The following is a 25,292-nucleotide window of genomic DNA, read 5'->3' as shown; positions in this document are numbered from 1 at the left end:
ATAAATTCTAAACCACCTTGAAAAAATAGAACAAATGTCAAGGTCTCACACTTCTGAATTCAAAACTTACTATAAAGCTGCATTAATCAAGACTAGACCAGAGGGATATATATGCAGATAAATAGACCAAAATAGAGAGTCATGAATTAGCCCTCACATCTATGGTCAACTGACTTTCAACATCAGTGTCAATATTATCCAATGGCTTTGAAGGGTTTTTTCAGCTAATTGGTCAGACACAACTGAATGTACATATGCATATTAATAAGTTTGGACCAATTCTTCACACTATAACATGAGTTAATGTATAAAATGAAAACTGAGTCAAAAGGTACTCCTTTCTGAATTATTTCAATATTTTAAGGAGAAATAATTCTCATTTTACATAAATTCTTATAGAAGAGGAAGAGGAGACATTTCACAATTTGTCTAAGTGAACAGGATGACTTTGATATCAAAACTTCACAAAGATAGGGTAAGATGGAAGAAATTCAGGGTAATATGTCTCTTGAAAAGATACATGAAAATACAAACACTATTCTCAAAATAAAATCAGCAATGTATTTTTAAATTGTATTTTAGTAACTGATGTAAAGTATAAAATATACCATTTAAACCTCATTCAGTATATAATTCAGTATTCTTAATTATATTCACAATATTTTGCAATCATCATGTTGCCCCTCCTTTTTCATCACCTCAAACAGAAACTATTCATCCATGTAGCTATAACTCCCTCTTCCATCCCTGTTTCACCCACCACTGCTAGAATTCTGAAATTTGCTACTTATAGGTTTTTTTACATAAGTGGAATCATACAATATTTGTCTCTTTGATTCTGACTTGTTACACTCAACATTATGTCCTCAAAATGCATCTGTATTACAGTTGGAATCAAAAGCTCGTTTATTTTGGGGGCTGAATAATAGTCCATTGCATGTATATACCACATTTTTATGGTCATTTACCTATTGATAGGTATGTCACCTTTTTAGCTATTGTCAACAAAGCATAGGGGTACAAATATCTGTTTGAATCCATGCTTTTTTTTTTTTTGCATATACCAAGAAATGTGTCATATGCTAATTCTATTTTCAATTTTCTGAAAATTTGCCAAAGAGATGTCCACAGGGGGTGTACCATTCAACAGTGCTACCAGCAAGGTACTGATGTTCTTATGTCACTGAATCCTTTCAACACATTATATACTATTTTGTTTTGTTCTATTTGGTTTACAATGATGGCCATGTTAGTGGGCATGAAGTAGTATCTCATTGTGTGTTTGATTTTCATTTCCAGGTGACTCATGATCTTGAACAACTACTCATGTGCTGATTGGTTATCTGTATACCTCCTTTAGAGAAATGTGCATTCAAATCCTTTGCCATTTTTAAATTGGATTATTTCTTGTTTTGTTGAGCCAAAGCAGTTCTTTATGTGTCTGGATGTTAAACCACTATCAGATATACGTTTAGGGCAGTGATATTTTTCAATTTTATAGGTTGTCTTTTCACTTTTCTGAATAGTGTACTTTGATTAAAAAGTTATATTAATTTTGATGAATTTCATTTATTCTTCTTTTGTTACTCATGCTCTTGGTGTCATAGCTAAGAAATCTCTAGCAAATACAATTATGAAGGTTCTTCCCTATGTTTTCTTCTAGGAATGATAAAGGATATATTTTGGTACTTCAACTATTTTCAGTTCATTTTTGTATATGATGTGATGTAGGGGCCTAACGTCACTCTTTTTCATATGGATATCTAATTTTCCCAACACCATTTGTTGAAGAGATCATTCTTTTACCAATCAGTATTCCTAGAACCCAGAAAGAATAAGTTGGCCATAAACGTGTGAGCTTATCTCTGAACTTTCAATTCTATTCCAATGGTCTTTATGTCAGTCCCACACTGCTTTGATTGCTATGGCTTCGTAATGAGTTTCTTGTTTTGTTTTGCTTTGCTTTTTTATTCTGCTGTAGTGAGTTTTGAATCAGGAAGTCTGGGCTCTCCATCTTCCTTCTTCCCCTGCAATCATGATTTGGCTATTCAGGACTCCTCATAATTCCATATGAATTTAGGATTGGCTTTCCTGTTTCTGAAAAAAAGAGGCTGATGGGATTTTGCTTTATACTTAAAATGTAATGAAAATGGCTCTTTACAAGAGATAGAACCTCATGTGGCCCTGGTTGTAGCCTCTCTCACCTCTCACTTGCTTGAATTACAGCTGCTCCATGATCCCAGTGAATCCATGGTTCCAGTTCTGAAGGGAACAGAGCAACATTCATGCATATACTGGGAACATGTATGTCTGGGATTCATTCCACCATTTTAATGGTTAAAATCTCATGGTCTCATGCACATGCCCAAGGTATTATGCAGATTTCAAAGGGTCAGGGAGGTTCCTATGCTTTGACCTGAGGTTTTCTCCAAATTCATAGTATGAATGACCCTTGAAAGGTCAATCTGCAAGCACTGGGAAAGGTGAGTTATATTCTCTCTCTTCCTTTCCTTCTCTGTCTCCCTCTCCCTCTTTCTCTCTCAACATTCAAGAAAAGTTCTGTGATAACACTAGCGAGTGCAACACTAAACACCTCAGAGTTTTTAACTGTTAACAATAAGTTAAAAATATTAAAATGTCCAGGTAGTAATAAAAGATTACAAAACATACAAAGAAACAAGAAATGATGGCCCAGGTACAGAAGATTAAACATTAGAAAACATCATTGAGGAGAACCAGATATTGGAAATACCAGACAATGATTTTTAAAAAGGGTTCTAAATATGCTCAAAGAGCCAAAGGCAAAAAAAATAGACAAAGGACTAAACCAATCTGGAATAAAATAAGAAAACATTAGGAGAATAACAAAAGAGAAGTATAAATTATGAAAAGGGCCCAAACTGAACTAAGTATAGGACAACTATATGATACTGCAGTCCCAACACAAGGTGCATACCTAAAATAACTGAAAGCAGGGTCTTGAACAGATATTTTTATACTTACGTTCATGGCAGCATATTACAATTCCCAAAAGTTGGAAACAACCCAGATATACATCAGTTGATGAATAGATAACCAAAATGTTATATTCACACACAGAATATTATTCAAAGGTAAAAAGGAATGTCGTTCTGATACACAGAACAATGTGGATGAATCGAATTAAAGAAACCAGAAGCACAGGACAAATATTGTATGATCTCACTAATTTCAATAGGCAAATTCATAGAGTCAGAATTTAGAATATAGTTTATATATCCTCATGGGGTAAGCATATGGAATGTAAAGTCAAGATTTACAATGTGCAGAGTTCCTACTTGGAATGATGGAATTGTTTTGGTAATGGGTGGTGGTGATAGCAGTGCAACATTGTGGACATAATACGCTGAGATTTAAGTTGGAATGTGATTAATAGGGGAAATATTGGATTGTGGATGTGGCAATGGAACAAAATTTTTTAAAATCATGGACTTAAACTTCAGAAACTCTGAACACTAAGTTAAACCATGGGCTATAGTTAATACTGCAGTTATAAAAACGTGAATCATCAGAATTGTTGATTGTGGACACTATACATGATGCCTAATGAACGGAGGTGGTTGAAGGATGCACTGAAGGTTTAAGTATAAGAAGCCAAATGCAGGGGTTGGTAAACAGTGTAGCTCTTCATAAATTAAGAGAAACGCCCTGTGATATGAGATGACAGAAAACAAGGGGAGACGGTGGTATAAATACTGAGCAGACTCGGACAAGCTGGTATTTTACTAATGGGTGGATAATCTGTGCCGTGGAAGCTGCACCTGACAGCAAGTTATGCTTGGTTGATGCTGGAAGCCTCAGCATATATTCAACAGACCGAGACCATTCTCCTCTACTAATATGGCCTGAGGAAGAATATGCTTCTGAAAACATGAATGGGCTATTATGCCTCAATCACAAAGTTCTACAAATACTTTGGGAAGGTTTACTAAGGGACAGGATGGTAGAATCTGAATAAAGAAATTATTCTACACCGATGGGCAGTAACACGAATAAAAGTCATGGTGCTGAAGTATGGAGAACGGGGCCCAATATGCCTCACAATATCTCTATTCTTTACAGACAGACAGATCAACAGTAGGCATCTCTGGATAACAGAAATAAAATAAGAAAAGATGCCCCAATGGGAAGCCCAAATGCAAAAATCAGATAACTTCAAATAGAAAAGTAAGTTTAGGTGGGCAAGATAAAGGATTGTTAAGGATGGTGTCAGGATGTCGGGGTAAGAAAATGCTTGGAAAACCCCTGAAAGTAATGAGGGGGTTAGAATCGCTGCAAGAAAGTGTGTGGACAGAAGAGCACAGGTCTGGGGAGAAAGAAGGGAGGTCTGGTCTGCATGGATTATAGAGACAGTGCGTGCTCCTGGCTGTGAGGTGATGTTCAGCCTCTGGGAACAATCTGCAAGCTTCATAAGAACTTATTCAGGGTCAGCCTCGAGGGAAGAGGAGAGGAGCCCACTTGGAGAACATAAGCAAGGAAAGTCCCTGCCCCACCCACTGCCAACATTGCCCCCATCCATCAGGCTGAACTTTCCTCTGAGGCTCCAGGGAGTGCTCCTTCCTTCCAGCTGTGGCTCCCAGTTTTCACTGGTAATTGCTGCTGAAGATTTGTACCTGGGGCGCAGGTTTGCTCCTTCCCTAGAAATGTCCTGTAATCCCTTTGCAGACAGTGTCACTGTGTCTGCTTGTCACACCTGATGGCCACTCTGGGGGGATGAGCTCTAGAATCTCACCCCTAGATAAATGGTCCCACCTGTCTCCTGCACATCTGGCCACTCACCTGCTCATGGCCCCAGAGGCAGAGGTGAGAATGGAGAGCATCTTCATGCCTCAAGGGGAGAGCCAGCATGGAGCGGGGAGGGGGGGGTGGACAGTGTGCCTTTCAACAAAGGAGGTCAGACTTTGGAGCTGGACTTTGACCTTCCAGTTCAAGACTGTATCCAGCCCTGTCTGCTGCTCATTTCCTAATGGACTAATGTTACCAGAGAGGGCAGAGGAGCTTGTGATCAGGATGAGTGTGGAAGTGGAAGGTTGCAGCAGGGACTCTGACAGACCAGCAGTTCGGGGAACAAGTTTTGCTGGAGTGGCGTGTGTGTGTCTGTATGGTCCTCCTTGCTCCATGGGAACAGCCATCACTGCTGAGTCTGCATCCATCTCTGAGTCTGTCTCCACATCGCCTCAGCTCCCCTTTCTCAATGAAGAAAGGTTAAGAGCTGTTCATTGGCTCACCCTACAGACTTGATTTCAGAGGTGGGGCTGGATTTGGTCTCTACCATTTAGGATAGGCAATGTAGCCCCTACATGATGACAAACTTTCTGTCTCTCTGCACACACATGCACAGATCTGAGGTTCTTCTCAAACTTTTCTCTTCTGAGCTTGGATGAGTTTGGAGGAAATGACTGAGTAATATTATTTGTGTGTGTGTGAAAGTGAGTGGCTTTCATGGTGTCATTTCTTTTCTAAGAAAGTGGACACATTGTCTAATTCTCTATAATGAATTCACAAAAAGAGGAGACTTTTGAGTGAGGTGAGTCCATGCCACACGTTCAACACATTATAGACTATGTGGCTTTGTACAAATTACTCAAGCTCTCCAACTGTGTTCCATGCCTTTTACATAAAGATGAGAATTGCAGTTGCAGAGAATCTGTAGGTATAATAAGTTGTCTAAATAAATCATCTCTCCTGTGTACAATAATTTGTCAGTACATGAGATCCCCCATGTTTGTCATACATGCGTGTGTATTTCTTTACTGATTTCCTTATTATTTTTCTCTTCCATGATTATCTTCCTCATCCCTACCTTTGGACACATGAGCCACATCATCAGTCTGACTCACTTCACAGCAATTTTCTTCTTTTGACAGTTATTTATGTGTTTATTTTGAAGTGTCCTTCAGTACAGTAAGTACACAATTTAGAGATGATCTGGAAATACTAGAAACACAAAACAACTGATTTCCTATAAAAGTAGACTATACCTCAAATTTTGAGAACATCTGCTCAAAGTGCTCTAATTACAGATACAAGCATTTTGTTTAAGGTCTGGAACAGGCAGTTTCCATATTCATCCTGATATCAAGTGTTAATTGGCTTTAGGCATCACGGCATACTAGAAGGCTTGGAGTGAAGGTAAATTTACCTGGGAATGTTCAGCACCAAATGCTGAAGCTATACAGACCTGGAATTAAAACCCGAGTGACCTTTCTGCACTTCAAAATGGGGAAAAGTGAGGCTCACTAAAAGTACCTCAATGCATAGTTCAAACAAACTCAAAAGATAGAAATGTCAATACCAGTCTGCACTCAGTAACTGTGAGCTGCACTTTCTCAGAGTCTGTGGGAAACTTGGAAATTATTTGATTCATGATCAGACCAAATGACAAGATTTTCCTTTTAGAGATAAGGACACTGAGGCTCCAGGAGAGTCAGCGACTGGTCCATTTCCTTAGACATAAGCTCCAGTCCAGGGCAGCAGCATTCCACTCTATCATACGGTAACACTAAGGGTTTGACATAGCTAGACACATCAATCCTGTATGGGTTTTTCATGTTGTTTTCTGACTAGATTGTTAACCATTGTGGATAGGGGCCACGTCTCATTAATATGTGCACAGCAGCCCCAAATAACTTCTCAAATTGATGCCTAATCCCAGTTCTGAATTTGCAGGAATTCAGCAAATTGCTAAGTAACTAACTTCTGCAGGAGTAACTGTAGAATCTCTACTTTTTTGTAAACAGAAGAGGAATAGAAATGGATGGTAATTTACAAAATGCTGGTGGCAGAGATGAGAAATTAATAATTTCAGAGAATGACCTCTCAGGAATTTTTTTGCAACTCATATCTTGACCTGTGTCCATTTCAATTACGTTGAATTTTTGCAGACACAATTTTCTGAAAATTGAGTCTGTGGAAAAATTCTCACTAATCGCTTACTCGAGACATCTGCATATATTTCCAATTCTCGTTTCCTTCTGTCTTATCATTGCCCTAACATTCCTTCAAGACACAAAAAGGTGCTTGGGTAGCAGATGGGAGCTGGATGAGCAGGAAAATCCTGCATTTGACTTTTATATGGCCCCACAGGAGCCCTCTGGCTCTCTGGCTTCAGGCAATGGAGGTGCAAGCTCCTGAGCCAGAGGGTTAAACCAAAGCGTGGGATTAACAGTGTTGTGTCTGGAAACTCAGGTTACCCCACGAAACTCAGGTTACCCCAACCTTCGCCTACTGTGGGATGTCATAAAGACCCGTAGCCTGCAACACTCTGTCAGAGACAGCCCAGGTTTTCTTTAACTCCTGGGTACACTAAGATGGCCTTATCAGTTTCATTCTTTTCCACTAAACGATCTGGGCCCACATCTAAATACTTCCATAGACATGCTGCAAATGACTGCTGATGGTGTGGTCCTGACAGTTGTGTTCCTGTTGGGTTGGGAGTTGGTGTTCTGGGAAATGCCTTCCTTCTCTGCATGTGCAGGTCCTTGTTTCTCACTGGGCACAGAACGAAACCCACAGACCGCTTACCCACTTAGCTACGGTGAACTGCTCTGCTGTTCTCTCCAAGGGGACACATTGCCTAATGGAGGATTTGAGAATTTACACTGGATGTAAAGTCATGTATTACTTCCACAGGGTGTCCCGTGATATTTCCCTGCCCACCACCAACTTGCTGAGCTGCTTTCAGGTGGTCAGGATCAGTCCCTGGAGTGGGATGTGGGCTGTCCTCAAAAGCAGGATATTAAAGAATGTGGGGTTCTCCTCCCTCCTCTGCTGGATCCTCAATCTGGCAGTCAGTACAAGTTTTCCTTTTCAAATGGGTATCTCTCTGGATAATACTGGTGGCTCTAGCACAGAAAATCGCATGTTTTGCCAATACACAGTTTCCTGGGTTGGATTATCTACAATCCCACTGTCCTTTCTGGGTGCTGGGTTCACGATCCTCTTGGTTTCGGCCAGCACCTACATGGTGTGTCTCCTGTGCAGGCATAGCAGAGGGTCCAGCACCTCCATAAACCAGACTCACCCCCAGGGCCTCCCCCTGAGATGAGGGCCACCCACACCATCCTGCTCAAGGTGGCCACCTTCATCCCCTTTTACTTTCTTAATTGTCTGCACGTATCTCATGATACCTAATCTTTTAGATCCTACCTGTGGCTACAGCACAGCCTCAAGTTTTCAGCTGTGTGTTTTCCCTCTGTCATCCCCTTAGTGCTCATCTTCCAGAAGTTCTGAGACCACGGGGATGTCTAGGCTGACCACTGGCATGTGGCTGGCTGGGTGGGGGGGGTCTCCCCTCCTCATACCTGTGCCTTCCTTCCCTCCTGCCAAGGACTTTTAGTGGAGACCTCCTGCAAGGCTCTGGTTCTAAGAGATGATGAGCTCCCTTGCCTTGTCCTACTGGACCTTATAAACCTGTCAAGGAGACAGACTCTCAAACCAACAAATGCAAAGCATATAAACTTATAATATTAGGGGGAAGAATAAGTTTTCATCCTTATTTTAATACCGATGTTTTGATCTTCATTTCTATGTATAATACTGAGAGAGATATATGTAGCTTGGAAGAAAGCAATTGGGATTTTCATAAATTTCATTATTTTAATACGAAATTGAGTGAAACAAAGTGAAAGTGGAGGGTTTAGATTTGTCAGGTATATATCTAATCTGTATCACAGAACTTTAAGGCTGAGCAATTTTATGCAAATTTTTTAACTTTCTAAGTTTTAGCGTTTTCTTATATAATACAAATATATTTGAAATAAATGAGATAGATAATGTATTAAAATTCTGCCTAGGTATCTGTGTCCAATAAATGTCATGTATTGTTATCAGTATAATTATCACAACATTATTGAGAGCAATAATTTTCAATAAAGACAAGATTATCCTGGAAAATTCAAGTGTATTATAACCAAATTTCACAGTAAGGTGGTAATGACTTCATTACTTATCAGAAAATACATTATTTATATTTCATTTAACAAGTATTCTGAGCCAGAGACTCTACTTACAATGTCTGTTATTAGCTTAATTCTGTAGTGTCAGTGATATTTAATGTCATGTTCCATATGGATTATATCAGCCCAATAGCATTCCTAACAGTTCAAGTTCAGACATCAGATAAAACAAGGAATTGTTTCTGTTTTTGTTTTACTTTGAAATAATTTCCAGTTTACAAGATAGTTGGAAAAACAAAGCAAAACAGAACTGCAACATACCCCCCAAGGGAAATATAAGCAAAAAACTGTTATGAGTGCGGTGCTGGTGGAGGAGAAGGGGTCCCTACACACCCAGGCTGGCAGCAGGAGCCCACCTTCTGCCCCTGCAGAGATGAAGACTGGCCCATCCTGCCATCTGCTGGTCATCAGGTGAACTGCCTTTACTGCTTCAGTCACAGGTCATGTTCTAATCCCCACAGCTACTGGTGTATTTTTGTGAATTTTACGTTTCTTTCTCTCTTTCTCTTTTTATCTTTCTATCTCTGTCTCTCTCTTTCTCTTTACCACTTTTTATCTTTTGCTTTCTGTGTAAGCAATTAAAAGTAAGTTTCAGGTATCAATATGCTTTAAAACCTAAATATCTGAGCATGAATTTACACTGTATAAGGCTATTTTCCTATGAACCCCATAATTTGCATTAATGCAATACTACAACCTTATATATAGTTCGTAACCAAATTTCCATTTTAGCTTTAAAGAAAATAAGCCAGGATCTAATCAAGAGTCTTCATTTCATTCTTCAAATCTAGAAACGTCCCTTCTAAACTTTCAAATCTTTCATGGTATTAATATTTTTTAAAAGTTCAGGCCTACTTCTTTGCAGAAAGTTCTTAAGTTTGGATTTTTCTTATTGTTCCCTCATTATTAAATTGAAGTTGTGTATTTTCAGAGAGAATACCACATAGTTCATACCATATTCCTTTTGGGGCATCATTTCAGGAGGACGTGAGGTCAGTTTCTCACTTAACTGGGGATATTAAAGCTTGATCAGTTGGTCACGGTGGTATCTTCCAGGTTTCTTCACCGTAAAGAGGACTTTCCACCCTTAAGTGCATGATAGAGTCAATCTCAAGGTGAGTAATAAGCAATCTCTGCAGCAATGCTAAGAGACGGTGTGAATACTGTTCTCAATAACACTCCACCAGATGGTTCTAGGTCTCACTGATGATTTTACCAGAATCTGTACAACAATTCTGATTTCCAGATAGTGATTTTCTAATCCACATCCCTTCTGTATATATTAGCTGTCATCCTTCTGAAACAGAATTTTTTCATCCTCCACCTCTTACTATTGTGTTTTATTCTTTTTATTTTGAAATATTGCAACTATTGACTCACAAGAAGTTTAAAAAATAAAACATCTTACATAACTACGGTGCTTTATCAAAACCAGGAAATTTATACAGGCATGATACAATTAAGTAGACTAAATGCTCACTCAAATTAAACCACTCTTTGCATGCACTTCTTTGCAGTGAAGAGGAATGAATGGTAGATACTGCAACTATCTGAAGGGGATTATGCTGAATGATAAAGTCAATCCTAGAAGTTACATTCTGGATATTTCCATTTATACACTCTTCCTGAAATGACATAACTGTAGACATGGAAAAGAGTTCAGGGGTTAAGAGGAAAGTGGAAGGGGATGTGGCTATAAAAGAATGGTACAAAGAAATACCGTTGTAGAGACAGAGCAGTCCACAATTTTGATACCGATGAAGGTTATATACATCTATCCATGTGACAATATGTCATATAATTATAAGGGCAACAAAAATAAGTGCATACCAAACCTGATACGCTCCAAGTAAGCTTTTAATTTCATGTCTTTTTGTTAATCTATGACATTCAACAGCATTTCACCTGAGAGTTATAGCATATACTGATAATTTTTATCAGAATCTGGTATTATTGTGACTTACAAATAACAAAAGAAAAGATATTAAAATATTTTTAGAAAGAAGGGACTCAAAATGTAAAAATATAAAATCCAAATAAATACGGAAGTAGGAGTTAATGGAAATATTTAAGGTCAAAACCTTATTTAATATACTAATGTGTACTCAACATCTTGGAATACAAAAATGTGATAAACCTATTACTATTTTAGTACAGAAAGTAATAAACAGAATATGAGATTTTTATAAAAATAAATTCCTTATACAATAGAACCACAAAGTTATTTAAATGTTGGAGAAAATTGAACTAAATATATATATATACCAAATTGCATATAAATTGAAAAGAGAGAAAGATCCGGAAACAACAAAGGTAACTGACCAAATAGATTCTGTTCAATCTGGGCAGAACAGTGGTGTGGAGGTAAATTTAAAGAAAGTGGCAGAGACTGACATTTGGTCCACCAACTTCCTCCCTCTTCGTCCCAGTCATTCAGTTTGCCTGTGTGCTGGTTTGAAAGGATGGATGTCCCCTAGAAAAGCCATGTTTTAATCTAAATCCCACTTCATAAAGGCAGAATAATCCCTATTCAATACTGTATGTTTGAAACTGTAATCAGATCATCTCCCTAGAGATGTGATTTAATCAAGAGTGGTTGTTAAGCTTGGATTAAGTGACAACATGTCTCCACTCATTTTGATGGGTCTTGATTAGTTTCTGGAGTCCTATAAAAAAGAAAACATTTTGGAGAAAAGAGATTCAGAGAGAACGGAGAATGCTGCAGCACCACGAAGGAGAGAGCCCACAAGCCAGTGACTTTTGGAGATGAAGAAGGAAAACGCCTCCCGGAGAGCTTCATGAAACAGGAAGCCAGGAGAGAAAGCTAGCAGATGACACTGTGTTCAACATGTGCCCTTTCAGCTGAGAGAGAAGTTCTGACTATGTTCGCCATGTGCCTTCTCACTTGAGACAGAAACCTTGAATTTCATCGGCCTTCTTGAACAAAGATATCTTTCCCTGAATGGATGCCTTTGATTGGACATAACATTTTCTCAGCCTTAGAACTGTAAACTAGCAACTTATTAAATTCCCCTTTTTACAAGCCATTCAGTTTCTGGTATATTGCAAACCAGAACAGCATACTCCCTTACAGTTAAAGGAGTCCATGTGACTTATTTTCTACCAATAGACATGATCTGTACCAACTCCAGGTTTGACCCAAAGGAATCTCCCAGAGCACTCTGCCATGATTCTTTCCCTCCTGCCATACTGATGCAGAAAGGTCCTGTAAAATGGGAAGCCACACAGTAAAGACACCTGAGCTTCACTCTGAAAGGAGTTTGAGTATCTGTGTTATCCTGTGGAAGAGAGCTCCATGCCATAAACAAACACCTTCTCATGGCTTTATGTGTGCTAGAAATGACCTTCTGCTGTGTTTGTGTGTTTTATATTTTGGGATTTGTTGCATCATTAAAAATTCCCTTATCTAAAGAATATACATAAAACAAACACTTTATATTTCATACATATACGTAAGAAAATTGGCTTGGAAGAATATACATTCCTCACAATAAATGCTTCATCCAATAAAGGGTCAGAGGAATGAGATATGGAGTGATATTTTCTTTAATGAATTACTTTTTATTCTCAAATTCTTTTACTATGCCGGCTATCATAAAGTTGGGTTGTAGGAAAATTTACTCTGAACTTACTAAGCAATGGCATCTTGGGGGACTATTGTTGTAATTAGCCTCTTTTGACAGCTTAAACGCTTTCTTGGGACTTAGCCTATCTGAATTCTAAGTCTCCTGCTATTCCCTTCCTATGTACATTAATGGAATTTTATATGCCCGACAACAGAGCAGTAGATGGGCTTAGACAACCTAGTGTCCACTGGATTCTCAATGGATTCCCTACCAGAAGTGTTGGTCTGAGCTTGACCATCGACTTGATTCCAAAAGAGACATGATAATTTCTGTTTGGTCTTTGAAAATCATGCTAGCATCATACATCTTTACAATACTTCTCTGGCTCTGAAGTTCCTTAACCAGGAACCACTTATTTCTACACCTAGGCCTCCCTAAATGCACAGGCGTGTGTGAACGTCACCACTGATTCTATCAGGAAATTCTCCATTACTTATACACCATACCGGCTTGTGGGGAAACCTAAATGTGTATATGGGTGTGTGTGTTATATGAAAAGTCATTAATTAAATCATTGGAGTTTACACAACAGTGCTAGTAAAACTGGCTTTACAAGATAAAACTAGAATTGACGTCAGTAAAAACAGCAGAGTAGGGAACTCTACTAAAAAACCTATCGCTCCATAAAAACAGTAAGTAAATTGACAAGGGCTGTTCAAATCAACTTAAATCATAAACTGGAAACTAGTGAAGGATTTGCAACAATCAGGCAAGTACTCAATCATGGAAAAAACTGAAACCTGATAGAACGTGGGAGCATTTTACACTGACTTGGCCCAATTGCCCACTCCCCACTTGGTGGTGGCCTTTAACAACAGCCCACAATGACATTATTGGGTCCTAGGGCTGAGGGAGAAAGGTATTTTCAAAGAAAACTGTCAAAGAAGTGTTGTTTTTCGTTTTGATCGGCGTGGTCCCTCCATGAAAGACCTTTACAAAGACCTTGCCTTTATTTCGCATAATTCAGAACTCTCCCAAGTTCTGAAGTAGCAATGCAGTAGGCATTTGCTGAAAACATTTCAAGGCAAATGCATTAGCTATCTCAAACAGGACAGATAATAGCTGGAGTAAAAAAATAGAAAAAACCTAAAAACCTGGAAGGAAAGGTTGAAAAATGAGATATTCTGGATAAGAACAGATGTGATAAGGTCTCACATATTGCTGGGAATCAGAAGATGTCACGTATATCCATGACTGGGGGCATGAGAAAAAAATCTGAGGACATGTTCTCAACCATGGCTGACTTTCAATCTCTCCCTGAGGAGAAAGTAAAGAATAAGGCAGAAGTGTAAACTTACTAGATAAAGAGAGAAGGTATACAACAACACATTCACAGGAGATGTGCTGGTTTGAAACTGTTACCCCAGGTATCCCAGAAAAGCCATCTTTTTAAAACCAATCCTGTGGGGGAAGACCTATTTTGGGGTGGGATCTTTTGATTAGACTGTTTCATGGAGATGTGACTAATCCATTCAAGGTAAGTCTTAATCCACTTAATGGAGTTCTTTAAGAAGGAGACATACTGGAGAAAGCACAGGTGACTGGAGATGGAAAATGCCCCAGCCAGTGCTAAGCTAAGAGAGGAAATCCAGAGTTTGCTCTGGAGAAGCTAAAAGAGGACCCACAGACACCTAGAGAGAGAAATACTCTTGAGATGCTAAAAGAAGTTCCTCAGAGTACAGAGAAAAGTCACTGGAATAAGAAGCTGAAGGTAACGAACTATTAGCATGGATTAGCTGACACCAGCCATGATCCATCCCAGCTGACAGAGCTGTTCCAGATGCCAATGGCCTTTCCTCAGAGTTCAGATATCATCTTGGTGATGCCTTAACTTAGCATTTTTTGGCCATAGAACTGTAAATTTGTAACCTAATAAATCCCTTTTGTAAAAGCCAATCAATTTCTAGTGTATTGCATTCCAGCAGTTTTAGCAAACTGCAACAAATTTTGGTACCAGAGAAGTGCGGTTCTGCAAATTGAAAATATTAAAAATGCTGGCATGACTTTATAAATGGCCTGGGGAAGGTTCCAGAAGAATTGTGATATCTTGATAGAAAAAACCTGAAATCTTTTGAATAGCCTGTTTGTAGAAATGTCAACTCTACAGCCAATTCTGATTAGGCCTTGGACAAAAATGATGAATGTGGTATTGTCTACTAGAAGAAAGGAAAATCTTATTTCAAAAGATTTTATTTGCAGAGAATTTTGCAAAACTGTGTCCTGGTGTTAGATGGAAGGCAGAATTTGAAAGTGATGAGCTTGGGTATCTAGCTAAGGAAATTTCCAAACTAATGTGGAAAAGGCAGCCTCACTTCTCCACCTTATAGCTTATAATAAAATGTGAGAAGGAAGAAATAAGCTGAGAACTGAACTCTTGGGTATAAAGAAACCAGAAAAAGATACGTTTGGAAAATTCTGAACTTTTAGAAAATGAGTCCACAGAGAATAATGCCCCATGTGAGGATTTAACCAAACAAGGAGCCAGTCAGCCAAGTCAGGATGAACCAGGCTTGGAGATGGAGTTATCAAAGAAGGATTTGTAGAAGTCCCATTGTCTGATGGTTTTGACCCCCTGTATGCTACAGGCCAAGCCAACAAATTGTTTGTGAGATCTGTATGAATGGAATCACTGCTAGTCCAGACTAAAAGAGACAGAAAAAGGACAGATTGGAGGAAAATTGACTTTAAAGGCAGAACCATAGAAACTAAATCTGGAGCCAAAATTCTAGAGCCAGAAGATCGGACTCATGCATGCATGTGGAGAGGATGAGTTTGCCCCAGAAGCAGAGGGTGGGCCTTCTGCCTTGATGTTAAGGAAGAGTTTTGGTGCCCCAGGCCCCAGAGAGTGTGGAACACATTCCTTGGGGTTTGGGAGAGCCTGGCCAACACCCCAATATTCTGAAGGAACAATGAAAAACAAAGAGACAATAAAGCATGCCCAGAGTGTGCCCCAGAAATGACAGAGTCTCGGTGCCACCCAAATGCTTGAAGAGGGTGGGACCAAGAAAAAGATGGTCTCCCCAATGCTCCCCAATGTTGAAACCCTCACCCATGTGTTGGAAGAGATGGAACTGCCACTCCTTCAAGCATCAAGTGTGAAACATCATTTTATAAATGACTCACAGACCTTCAAGTCTAATGAAGTATGTCCTGCAGATTTTCTGAACTGTTTGAGTCTGCTGACCCTTGTTTTCCTTTAAATTTCTCCCAGTGTCAATGGGAATCCTTTGTATATTGGAAGCAGATAATCTGTCCGAAGTTCCACAGGCTTAAAGCCAGAGGAGAATTTTGCCTTAGGACAAACCACACTTATAGTTCATTTTGATGAGACTCTGTACTGTTTCTGACCTTGTATTGTATTTTTATTGTTACTGAAATGGTTTAAGGCTTTCATGATACTGTGATGGAATGAATGCATTTTGTATATGGACAGAACATGTCTTTCTTGAGTCCAGAAAGTGGAATGTGCTGATTTGAAACTATTATGTATCCAAGTAAAGCCATGTTACTTTAATCCAATCTTGTGGGCCAACACTTACTGTTGGGTGGGATTTTCTAATTAGGTTATTTCTGAAGAGATGTGACCCCACCCACTCAAGTGGGTCTTAATCTGCTTACTGGAGTCCTGTAAGAGGGAGACATTTTGGAGAAAGCACAGATGCCTGGAGACCGAAAATGCCCTAGGAGGGCTAAGGTAAGAGATGAAATCCAGAGTCTTTCCCAGAGATGCTAAGAGAGGATCCCAGAAGCGTGGAGAGAGAAGCACCCCAGAAATGCTAAGAGAAGGCCTGCAGGACACAGAGAGAAAGCTACCAGAATCAGAAGATGAAGGTAATGACCAGGGAGCAAAGACTAGAATACAGCAGCCACCAGCCACATGCCTTCCCACCTGACAGAGGTGTTCCAGATGCCAGTGGCCTTTCTTCAGAGTCCAGGTATTATCTTGTTGATGCCTTCATTTGGCCATTCTCATGGCCTTAGAACAGTAAATTTGTGACCTAATAAATTCCCTCTGTAAAATCCAGATACAAAGACTGGCATTTCTGCTTTGTTTTACTACAGGCATTAAAAAAGTGTCAAATAATAAGCTGACTGCTATGTTAACAGAACAGAGACCTCAGTGGTGACACACAGCAGAGAATAAAAACTTTAAAAAAATCAGTGAAGAGGCACAACATAAAAAACACAACTTGACAACCAGCAAAAAGTAATCAGGAATGACAGAGAATCTGATTTCAAATATTTCCAAATCATAATACTCAAAATGTCCAATTGTCAACAAAACAGTATGAGGCATGCAAAGAGACAATAAAGCATACCCAGTAAACAACAAATGCAGAGATTAATATAAAATGTCCCTAGGAAGGGAAGTCATTTGACTTACTAGAAAAATGTTTGAATCAACTATTTTAAATAAGCTATAAGAATTAAGGAAACTATGTGCAAAGAATTAAAGAAAAGCAGTAGAATCATACCTTATTAAATAAAGAATAACAATAAGAGATCAAAATTATTAAAAGGAAACACAAATTCTACAGTTAAGGAATGTAGTTAGACAACAACTGAAACAAGAAATTCAATAGAAGGGTTCAACAGCAGATTTGAGGCAGAAACAAATCAGAAAACATGATGGTAGAGCAATTTACATGATATAATCTGAATATCAGGATGAGGAAAGAATGAAGAAAAGTGAACATAGGCTAAGCGGGGGTTCTGGCCAGAGAAATTAGGTCAAAAAAAGAAGCAAAAGGAATTCAAATGAAAAAGGGGAACTATTCACAAATAGTATGATCCCATAAAATCTAAGGTATCCTTCTAATTATCCTTATTACAGGTAACAAGAGTTAAGTTGCATAATACCATATCAACATATAAAAATCAGTTTTATTTGGGCAAAAAAGATCTAAAAATGAAACGAGAATAAATTCCATTAAACCGTTTTTAGTTTTTCTCCCTTGTTTTAAATAGTTTTTAAATGGATAACTCCTTAGAAATAAATTTTACAAAGGAGAGGAAAGATTCTATACTGTAAACTACAAAATATTATTGTAAGAAATTAAAGACCTACATAAATGGAAAAACAGCCCAAAATCAATTTAATTTTGTTAAGATTGTTATTAGAATCCTAAAGCAATATCTGATACAATCTGTTTCCAAATCTGAACTGCTTTTTTTCCAGAAGTGGATAAAGTGATCTTAAAGTTCCCGTGGAATTACAGGGTCCCCAGACAGCCAAAATCAACCTTAAGAAAGAACAGTTTGAAATCTCACAATTTCCAAATTAAAAAATTACTACAAAACTGATGTAATCAAAAGAATATGGCATTGGCATAAAGATAAAGAGATCAATGCAATAGAATTTTGAGTTTAGAAACAAACTTAATTATCTACAGTCAATTCTTTTTTGATAAGGTGCTAAGACTATTCAGTTAGAAGGGACAGTTTTGTCAGCAATGGTTCTTGGACAACTGGACAACAACATGCAAAAGAAAGTTGTACCCTTACATCAACCACAGGCAAAAATTAACTCAAAATGGATTAAAGATGTAAGTGTAAAAATTCATTTGGCCATGAATTCTTAGATATACACAAGCAACAAAAGGAAAAAAAACTTCTTTTTTTAACATGACCAAAAAGGTTGGTCACGATCAAAGCCACAACTCTTTGCACATTAAGGATTCTATCGGGAAAATGAAGATGACCCCTGGAGTGTAATAAAACACTTTCACATAAAATACCTGATAAAATCTACTATCCAGAATACATAAACAATTCTTATAACTCAACAACAAAACAACACAATTAAAAATGGGTAAAGGACAAGAATAGATGTTTCTCCAAAGATAAATACAAATGACAAAGATGATATAACAAAACATGAAAAGATGGTCAACACCATTCATTACTCATTAGGAAATGCAAATCTAACCCACAAAGAGATACCACTTCACAATCACTAGGATGACAATTAAGAAAATAAATCAGAAAATATCAAGTGTTAGTGAAGAAGCAGTAATATTATAACTGCCATGCATTACTATTGGGAATGTAAAATGTTGCCATCACTATGGAAAACATTTCAGCATTTTCTCAAACAGTTAAATGAACAATTATCATGCCAACTAGCATTTCCTTATATATGTACCCAAGAAAGATGGAAACAGTTACAAAACAAAAACCTGTATACAAATGCTCATACCAGAATTATTCACAAATGCCAAAAGGTGAACACAACACAAATGTACATCTACTGATGAATGGATGAAGAAAATATGGTATATTCATGCAATAGAACACTTTCAACTGTGAAAATAAACATGTACTCCTATAGGCTACAATGTGAATGAACCTGAAAAACATCATGACATATGAAAGAAGCAGGCACAAAAGGCTATATATTGTATAATTCCAATAATATGAAATGTCTGGAGCAGGCAGATGCATAGAGACAGAAAGTATATTAGTGGTTTCCATGGGCAATGAAGAGGGGAAATGAAAGTGACTGCTTAATGGGTACATGGATTCCTTGGGGGGTAGTGAAAATGTTCTAGAATTAGATAAGTGGTGATGATTGTACAACTTTGCTGAACTGTGCACTCTAATATGGTTAAAATGGCAAATTGTATATTATGTATCACCCTAAGTAAGTGAGTAAATATATATAGAATTAGATGTTGATCTCAAAGCATATTGAAATAATAAATTTCATGTACATTAAAGAATTACCTATAAGAATAAAAATCAAAATACCAACATTGATGGCAATTTCTATATATGTGACAGGGGGTGCCTTTATTAACCAGGGGAGTAAAATTCCAAATCAGAAAGAAAATGATTTGAATATTAGACTCAAAAAAATGTACATTAAAGAAAACAATAAACATATATTGATATCATTGTTGTATAAAAGGTAGTACATGTAAAACAGAGGAGATATTAATAATATATGAGGAAAAAATCTTATAGAGAACAAATCATTTATAAAGAAAGTTTTTAGATGGTTATTTCAAACTTAAAAGATGCTAAGTAAACACATGAAAAGATGCTATTTTACCATTAGTCTGAGAAGTGTAAATTCAAATACATAATCTCAATGGAAACAATACTATTGGCAAATATTTGTCAAGTATAGCAAAAACAAAGTAATTGCACAAAGACTGAGACAGAAGGAGTGACTGATGAGAACTTAAAATGGACAGGGTTAAAAAAAAAAATAAAAGCCACCACGTGATGGAGCACCACCCAAAGCCAGCTTCAAGGGGACGCGTTCTCCAGGCTCGGCTGGAGAAGCAAAGGGAAGAGCAGCAGGTTCCAGGACCCATGGCCTTTGTCTTGCGTGGGAGCACTGCCCCTGGCCGACGGGGCCACAAGGGGAGAATCAGCCACCACCAGCTGAAATGTGAGCTGGGAGAAAGTATTCACAGACCTCTGCCTCCTCCTCACTGCAAACCTCCCACCAGGGTCACAGAGCAGACCCGGAGCTGCAGACACGCACCTGCACGGAGGACAGAGACCACCCAGCATGGGGGGATATAAGAATTAGTCTTTTCTCACAGATGGCTAGTGGGTTTAGGCTTGAATGATATGCAAATGAGCACTTTGTGTCAAAATTCAAAAAACAGTGGTCATTTAAACCAGTAATTCCCTTCTCAGAATCACTTGTACAAAGATAATTACATATGAAATATATATGTACAAAATACTCAGTTTTAATATTATCCATATAGATTCAAAAATAATAGTTCATTAATAGATAGTTTAATAGATACATATCCATTCTATGGAGTATGAATCAGTCTTCCTGTTCTAAATGGGAAATAATCTAGGTAACAAGGTAAAGAAAAAGAAGTATACTGCAGGTCAATCCTTGATCTTCTCATTTAAAAAGACAATTTCAGTGTCTTCCTAGCCATAACATTAGAGGTTTACATTTTTCGCACTGTGTGAAATAAACACAGAAAGCATTTCTTTACAACATATCTTAAGAGGGGACAAAGATAATCAGAACTGTATTAAATATGAATTTCAATGCACCTAATTTTACTAATCCTCTTTTCCTAAGCCATCCCAAGATAAATGGTTTGGTTCACTCTGTTACTTCAAAACTTTGGACACATTTAAGAAAGCACATAATGTGTTAAAAAATGCAGATGTCTGTATCTAAGAAACATTACACTATTTCTAAAAGTTTGAATGGAGGATTCCAGTCACAGCTCTTAATGTGCTTTGGAGGACTTAAGAAGCCTTAGACTTATTATCATGGTGCAAGAGTGACTCATTTGTGCAAATACTGGTGGCATAACAAGCTCATTCCTGGTAATAAGTTCTAAGTTTAAAACCTTTAAAATACTTCAGTGCACTGCACAGTTTCTTATCTAGCATGAGGAAAATATAGTTGCCACAAACTATTTCAGTTGTGTTTTTTGAGCACTTATTCAAGAAATTTAGAGCAACAACTTTTCTCCCATGTCTAGGAATACAAATTATTAATACTATTAATAATTTTATGAAACATTTTCCCACCTGCGAGGTTCTTGTCACTTATTTTTGGCAGCAAACATCTAAAATTGCATTTTGAACAGCTTATCTAAAAAGATAATTAATTGTTCTAAAAATATTATCTACATATTTTTATTTGGGTAGAGTAAAATAAAGTCATCTGTGGAAGAATATGATTCCACTCACTCAATAGTTTCCTTTGGCTCCCTATTTCTAGAATATTTTAAGTGGAATCATCATGTTTATCATTATTGTGCAGCAAATAGAGGGGCAATACATGCGCTTCCCAGTTCTTTCAAAAGCTAAATAATGTGAATATTTTATTCAATCAGTTTGACTATGCCAAAAACATAAGAATCTGGTTTCCCTACATCTGTACCTAAAACAGTATAAGATCTTAATTTTACAGTCACAAAATAATTGAGAGTATCAGGAAGAAAAGATACTGGAAACTGTCCAATTCTTCACAAATTCAATTCAGCCTATTGGAAAACAGTAGTCCTACAATCATATTTATGGTGGTTTATTTAACAGATTCCATAAGGGCTCACTTTCAGCAAGTCCTTTGTGGTATTAAGATGTGCCCCACCATTTCATTCCACTTATGTCACGTCTTAACCAATCACCCTGCTTTCAGTTCTCCAACTTTCCAATTCATTACCACTAAAGCAACATTTCTAAAATGCAAATCTGATTATTTCAGTACTGGTTGTAAAACCCTGGGTCACAGAGAGGCAAGAATTGAGGCTATAATGTGAAGCAGGGAAGGAGGAGACATCAGAAGATTCACGACTCCTGCTTGGTCAACAACCCCCCTCCACCAACAGCCCTGTCTCCTTCCTCTGTTGAACCATTTTTTGGCATCATGTTGCTGAGCACGTTTCCCATCACCATCTCCCATAGTACTCTAAAGGTAAACACTGAGTCAACGTTTAATATTCAGTCTTTCTCAGTCACTTCTGTCATGGCCAAAAACAAATCACAAGTATGACTTATATCTCCTTATGATATACGTGATTAGCTAAGCAATTTATATTTCTTTATTGCACTTATTTGTGATGGATTGCTTTCTCATTCCTGCTTTCAGAATTCTCTCTGTGTCTTTGACATCTGACAATCTGAGTAGTGTCTTGAAGTAGGTCTATTTGGATCTAATCTGTTAGGGGTATGCTGCACTTCTGGGATCTATAACTTGATGTCTTCCATAAGAGTTGGGAAATATTTTACCATATTTCCTCAAACATTCTTTCTGCCCCTTTTCCCTTCTCTTCTTCTTCTGGGAGAACCATAATGAATTTGTCTGTGCACTTAGTGCTGTAATTCAAATCCCGGAGACCCTGCTCAATTTTTCCATTCTTTTCTCTATCCATTCTGTCTGTACAATTTCTACTGTCCTCTCTTCTTGCTCACTGATTGTTTTGCTGTTCAAACATGCTGTTGTATGCCTCTGGTGTGTTTTTCGTTTCTTCTATTCTGCTTTTTATTCTCATGCTATTATTTTTGCATGCTTCCCAATTCCTCTTTACGTTCATCCAGTGTCTTCTTTATATCCTTCATCTCTCTTGCTATCTTTTCCTTCAAATCATTGAACTCATTAAAAAGATTTGATTGAACATGCTTAATTAGTTGTTTACAACCTGTATCTCATGTGAAGTTTTAGCTTGTTCCTTTGACTTGGCCATATGTCCGTGCTTCTGTGTGACTTGTATTTTTTTATTTTTTGATGCCTAGACATTTGATTTTCCTGATTACTTTATCATGAAGGTTGTTTTTTCCCTCTTGCCTAGGGTTTCATTGTTGATTGGCTTTATACTCTAAGTCTTCTTTGATATTTGGTTCAATGTATTCTAGACCTCACTAACATAGCCTGTGTTAAACTAACCTGATTGTTTTCATTTCTTACCTGATTCTTGTCTGGCACACAAGGAATTATTTTTGTGACATGAGCGGGAAGGAAAAGAAAGCTTTTTTCTGGGGATGAAACATGCACAGACAAGGCTTTCTCTTCCATCCCCCTCTTTAGGGATTTTGACCTGTTCTGTTTTTTATTTGCCTCTGCATATTTTTAACACTCCTTTCATTACCCTTAATGACTTTCAATGGAAGGCTGGTCCTGGGAGGAGAGGCCTCGGTCAGTTTTTCCCAGACAAGACAGTCTAGGACTCACAAAGAGGAAGCAGGTCAGTATCAAGGTTCCCTGGGGATGAGATACAATAGGGTCACAGTCTTCCCTGTGAAGCTTCCTGATTCTGTGGTTTTCCTGTCCTACCAAGCAGGTGGCACTCTTCAACCAGCTGCTCGCCACAGGCCTGAGGTGGCAAGGTGCCTTTAATTCTCCACTGACTCTGCCCCTGCAGGCGGTTGGTTAAAACTGAGACTGTAGTGAAAGCAGATTGAAACTGTGTCAGTTTTCCCAGTCCCCAGGGATCTGAATTCTCTAAGTAACTGGCATGGCCTGTACTAGGCCTTGCTTACCTCCCCTTTTTCTTTGGAAGGAGGCAGGTCAGAAAACTTTCAGTGGCTCTCAAGCAGTCCCACTTCTGTCCCTGCCTGTGCCTGTTTGAGACAAAGGCTGGGGTCTATTTTCTGTAGGTTGAAACTTTCTGATAATCTTGTGCTTGGGATCTAAATTCTCTAAATGGCAGCTGCCATGGGCACTGGGCCCTGCCCACCTTTTTTGGGGGAAGATCCACTCTAGTTTCCTGTATTCTGGAAGGAAAAATATGAGAGGATTCTATGTAGCCCATGACAAACTCTGGGACCTGTCCTGTAACTACTAGTTGAAGAACACTTTGAAAACTATTGTTTTTTATTTGTTTCTTTGCTTTGTACATATGTTATACTACAGAATAAAAACAGGCCTTATCAAAAAGGTGAAGAAGGAGCCAACTCAATCAGAGGAAATATTTGAAAATCACACATTGGGAAGGTTTGATATCCTATATATATAAAGAAACCATACAACTCAACAGCAAAAGAACAAACAAGCCAATTATAAAATGGACTAAAGATATGAATAAGCATTTTTATGAAGAGCAAATACAGATGGTTCAAAAGCACATGATGAAATGCTTATTCTCATTAGCTATAAGGGAAATGCAGATGAAGACTACAATGAGATACCACCTCATACCTATAGGAATGGCTACTATTAAACAAACAGTAAATTACAAATAGTGGAGAGGATGGGGAGAAAATGGGATATTTATGTACTGCTGCTGGGAATGTAGAGTGGTACAGCTGCTATGAAAGGCAGTTTGGTGGTTCCTTGGGAAACTAAATTATCAAGTGGCCCAATGACCCAGTAATAGCACTACACATTATACACAAAGCAGAGAGGAAAGCAGTGACACAAACAGACATTTCCACGCCAATGTTCATAGCAGCAGTATTCACAATTGCCAAAAGATGGAAACAATCCATGCACCTATGAACAGATGAGTGGATTAACAAAATGTGGTACACATATACAATGGGGCATTTGGCAGCAGTAAGACCACATGATGGCCCGAAGCACATGTTAAGATAGATGAGCCATGAGGACATAATTCTGAGTGAAATAAGCCAGACACAAAATAATAGATACTGTATGATTACACTTTTATGACCAAGGTAAATGGAAAATCAGAGGATGATGATACAGAATACAAAGGACCTAGAGAAACAGGGAAAGCAGAGATGGGCGAATGGTAAGCTAATGAGGCTGAACAGAAATGTAAAGGAATAGATAGAAGTGAAGGTGCTTTTCTAGAGGGTCTATAAGTAATATAACCATACTGAAGGTGAACATAATTTAAAAGGGTTGTATAGACCTATGTGTCCCACTGATTAACATTACAAATACAAATAAGTTCTTGCAAGAACTACCGCAAAGGCTTGAACCTTGTACAAAGCATGATAAGTTCATGGCACATGGGGAAATTGCTATTGCATGCCATGGGCTATGTCTAACAGGAACACATAAACAGTAACAGCAACTGCAGAGGAAAGAATGGGGAAGGGACAAGAGTTACGGGGAAGTTTAGACGTTCTATTCGGTGAGAGTGTGTTTATTAGTTATCTTCTTTTGGCACACAATGAATTTATCTAAAATTGAGAGTGCTGATGGACTGCTGGCTTTGGACATTATACATGATGCCCAAAGAATGGA

The 25,292-nt window shown here is 38.1% G+C and overlaps 1 protein-coding gene across 26 annotated transcripts in view; it reads right to left on the bottom strand.

Moving 5' to 3' along the window:
- Positions 1-25,292, bottom strand: part of LOC143664215 (olfactory receptor 14C36-like) — a 176,608-nt gene that overhangs the window by 41,600 nt on the left and 109,716 nt on the right. Inside the window, exon 11 of one of the 26 annotated variants that reach the window (XR_013166372.1) lies at positions 19,573-20,138. The exons of the other annotated variants lie outside the window; for them this stretch is intronic. The gene's annotated coding sequence lies outside the window, so the exon portion shown is untranslated. Of the gene's footprint in view, positions 1-19,572; positions 20,139-25,292 lie in introns of those variants that run through there. 26 annotated transcript variants of the gene reach the window in all.

The sequence above is a fragment of the Tamandua tetradactyla genome, chromosome 20 (assembly GCF_023851605.1).
Source record: "Tamandua tetradactyla isolate mTamTet1 chromosome 20, mTamTet1.pri, whole genome shotgun sequence".
Lineage (NCBI taxonomy): Eukaryota > Metazoa > Chordata > Mammalia > Pilosa > Myrmecophagidae > Tamandua > Tamandua tetradactyla.
Note: the sequence above shows the minus strand (reverse complement) of the source record. Positions and strands in the feature narration are given on the sequence as shown.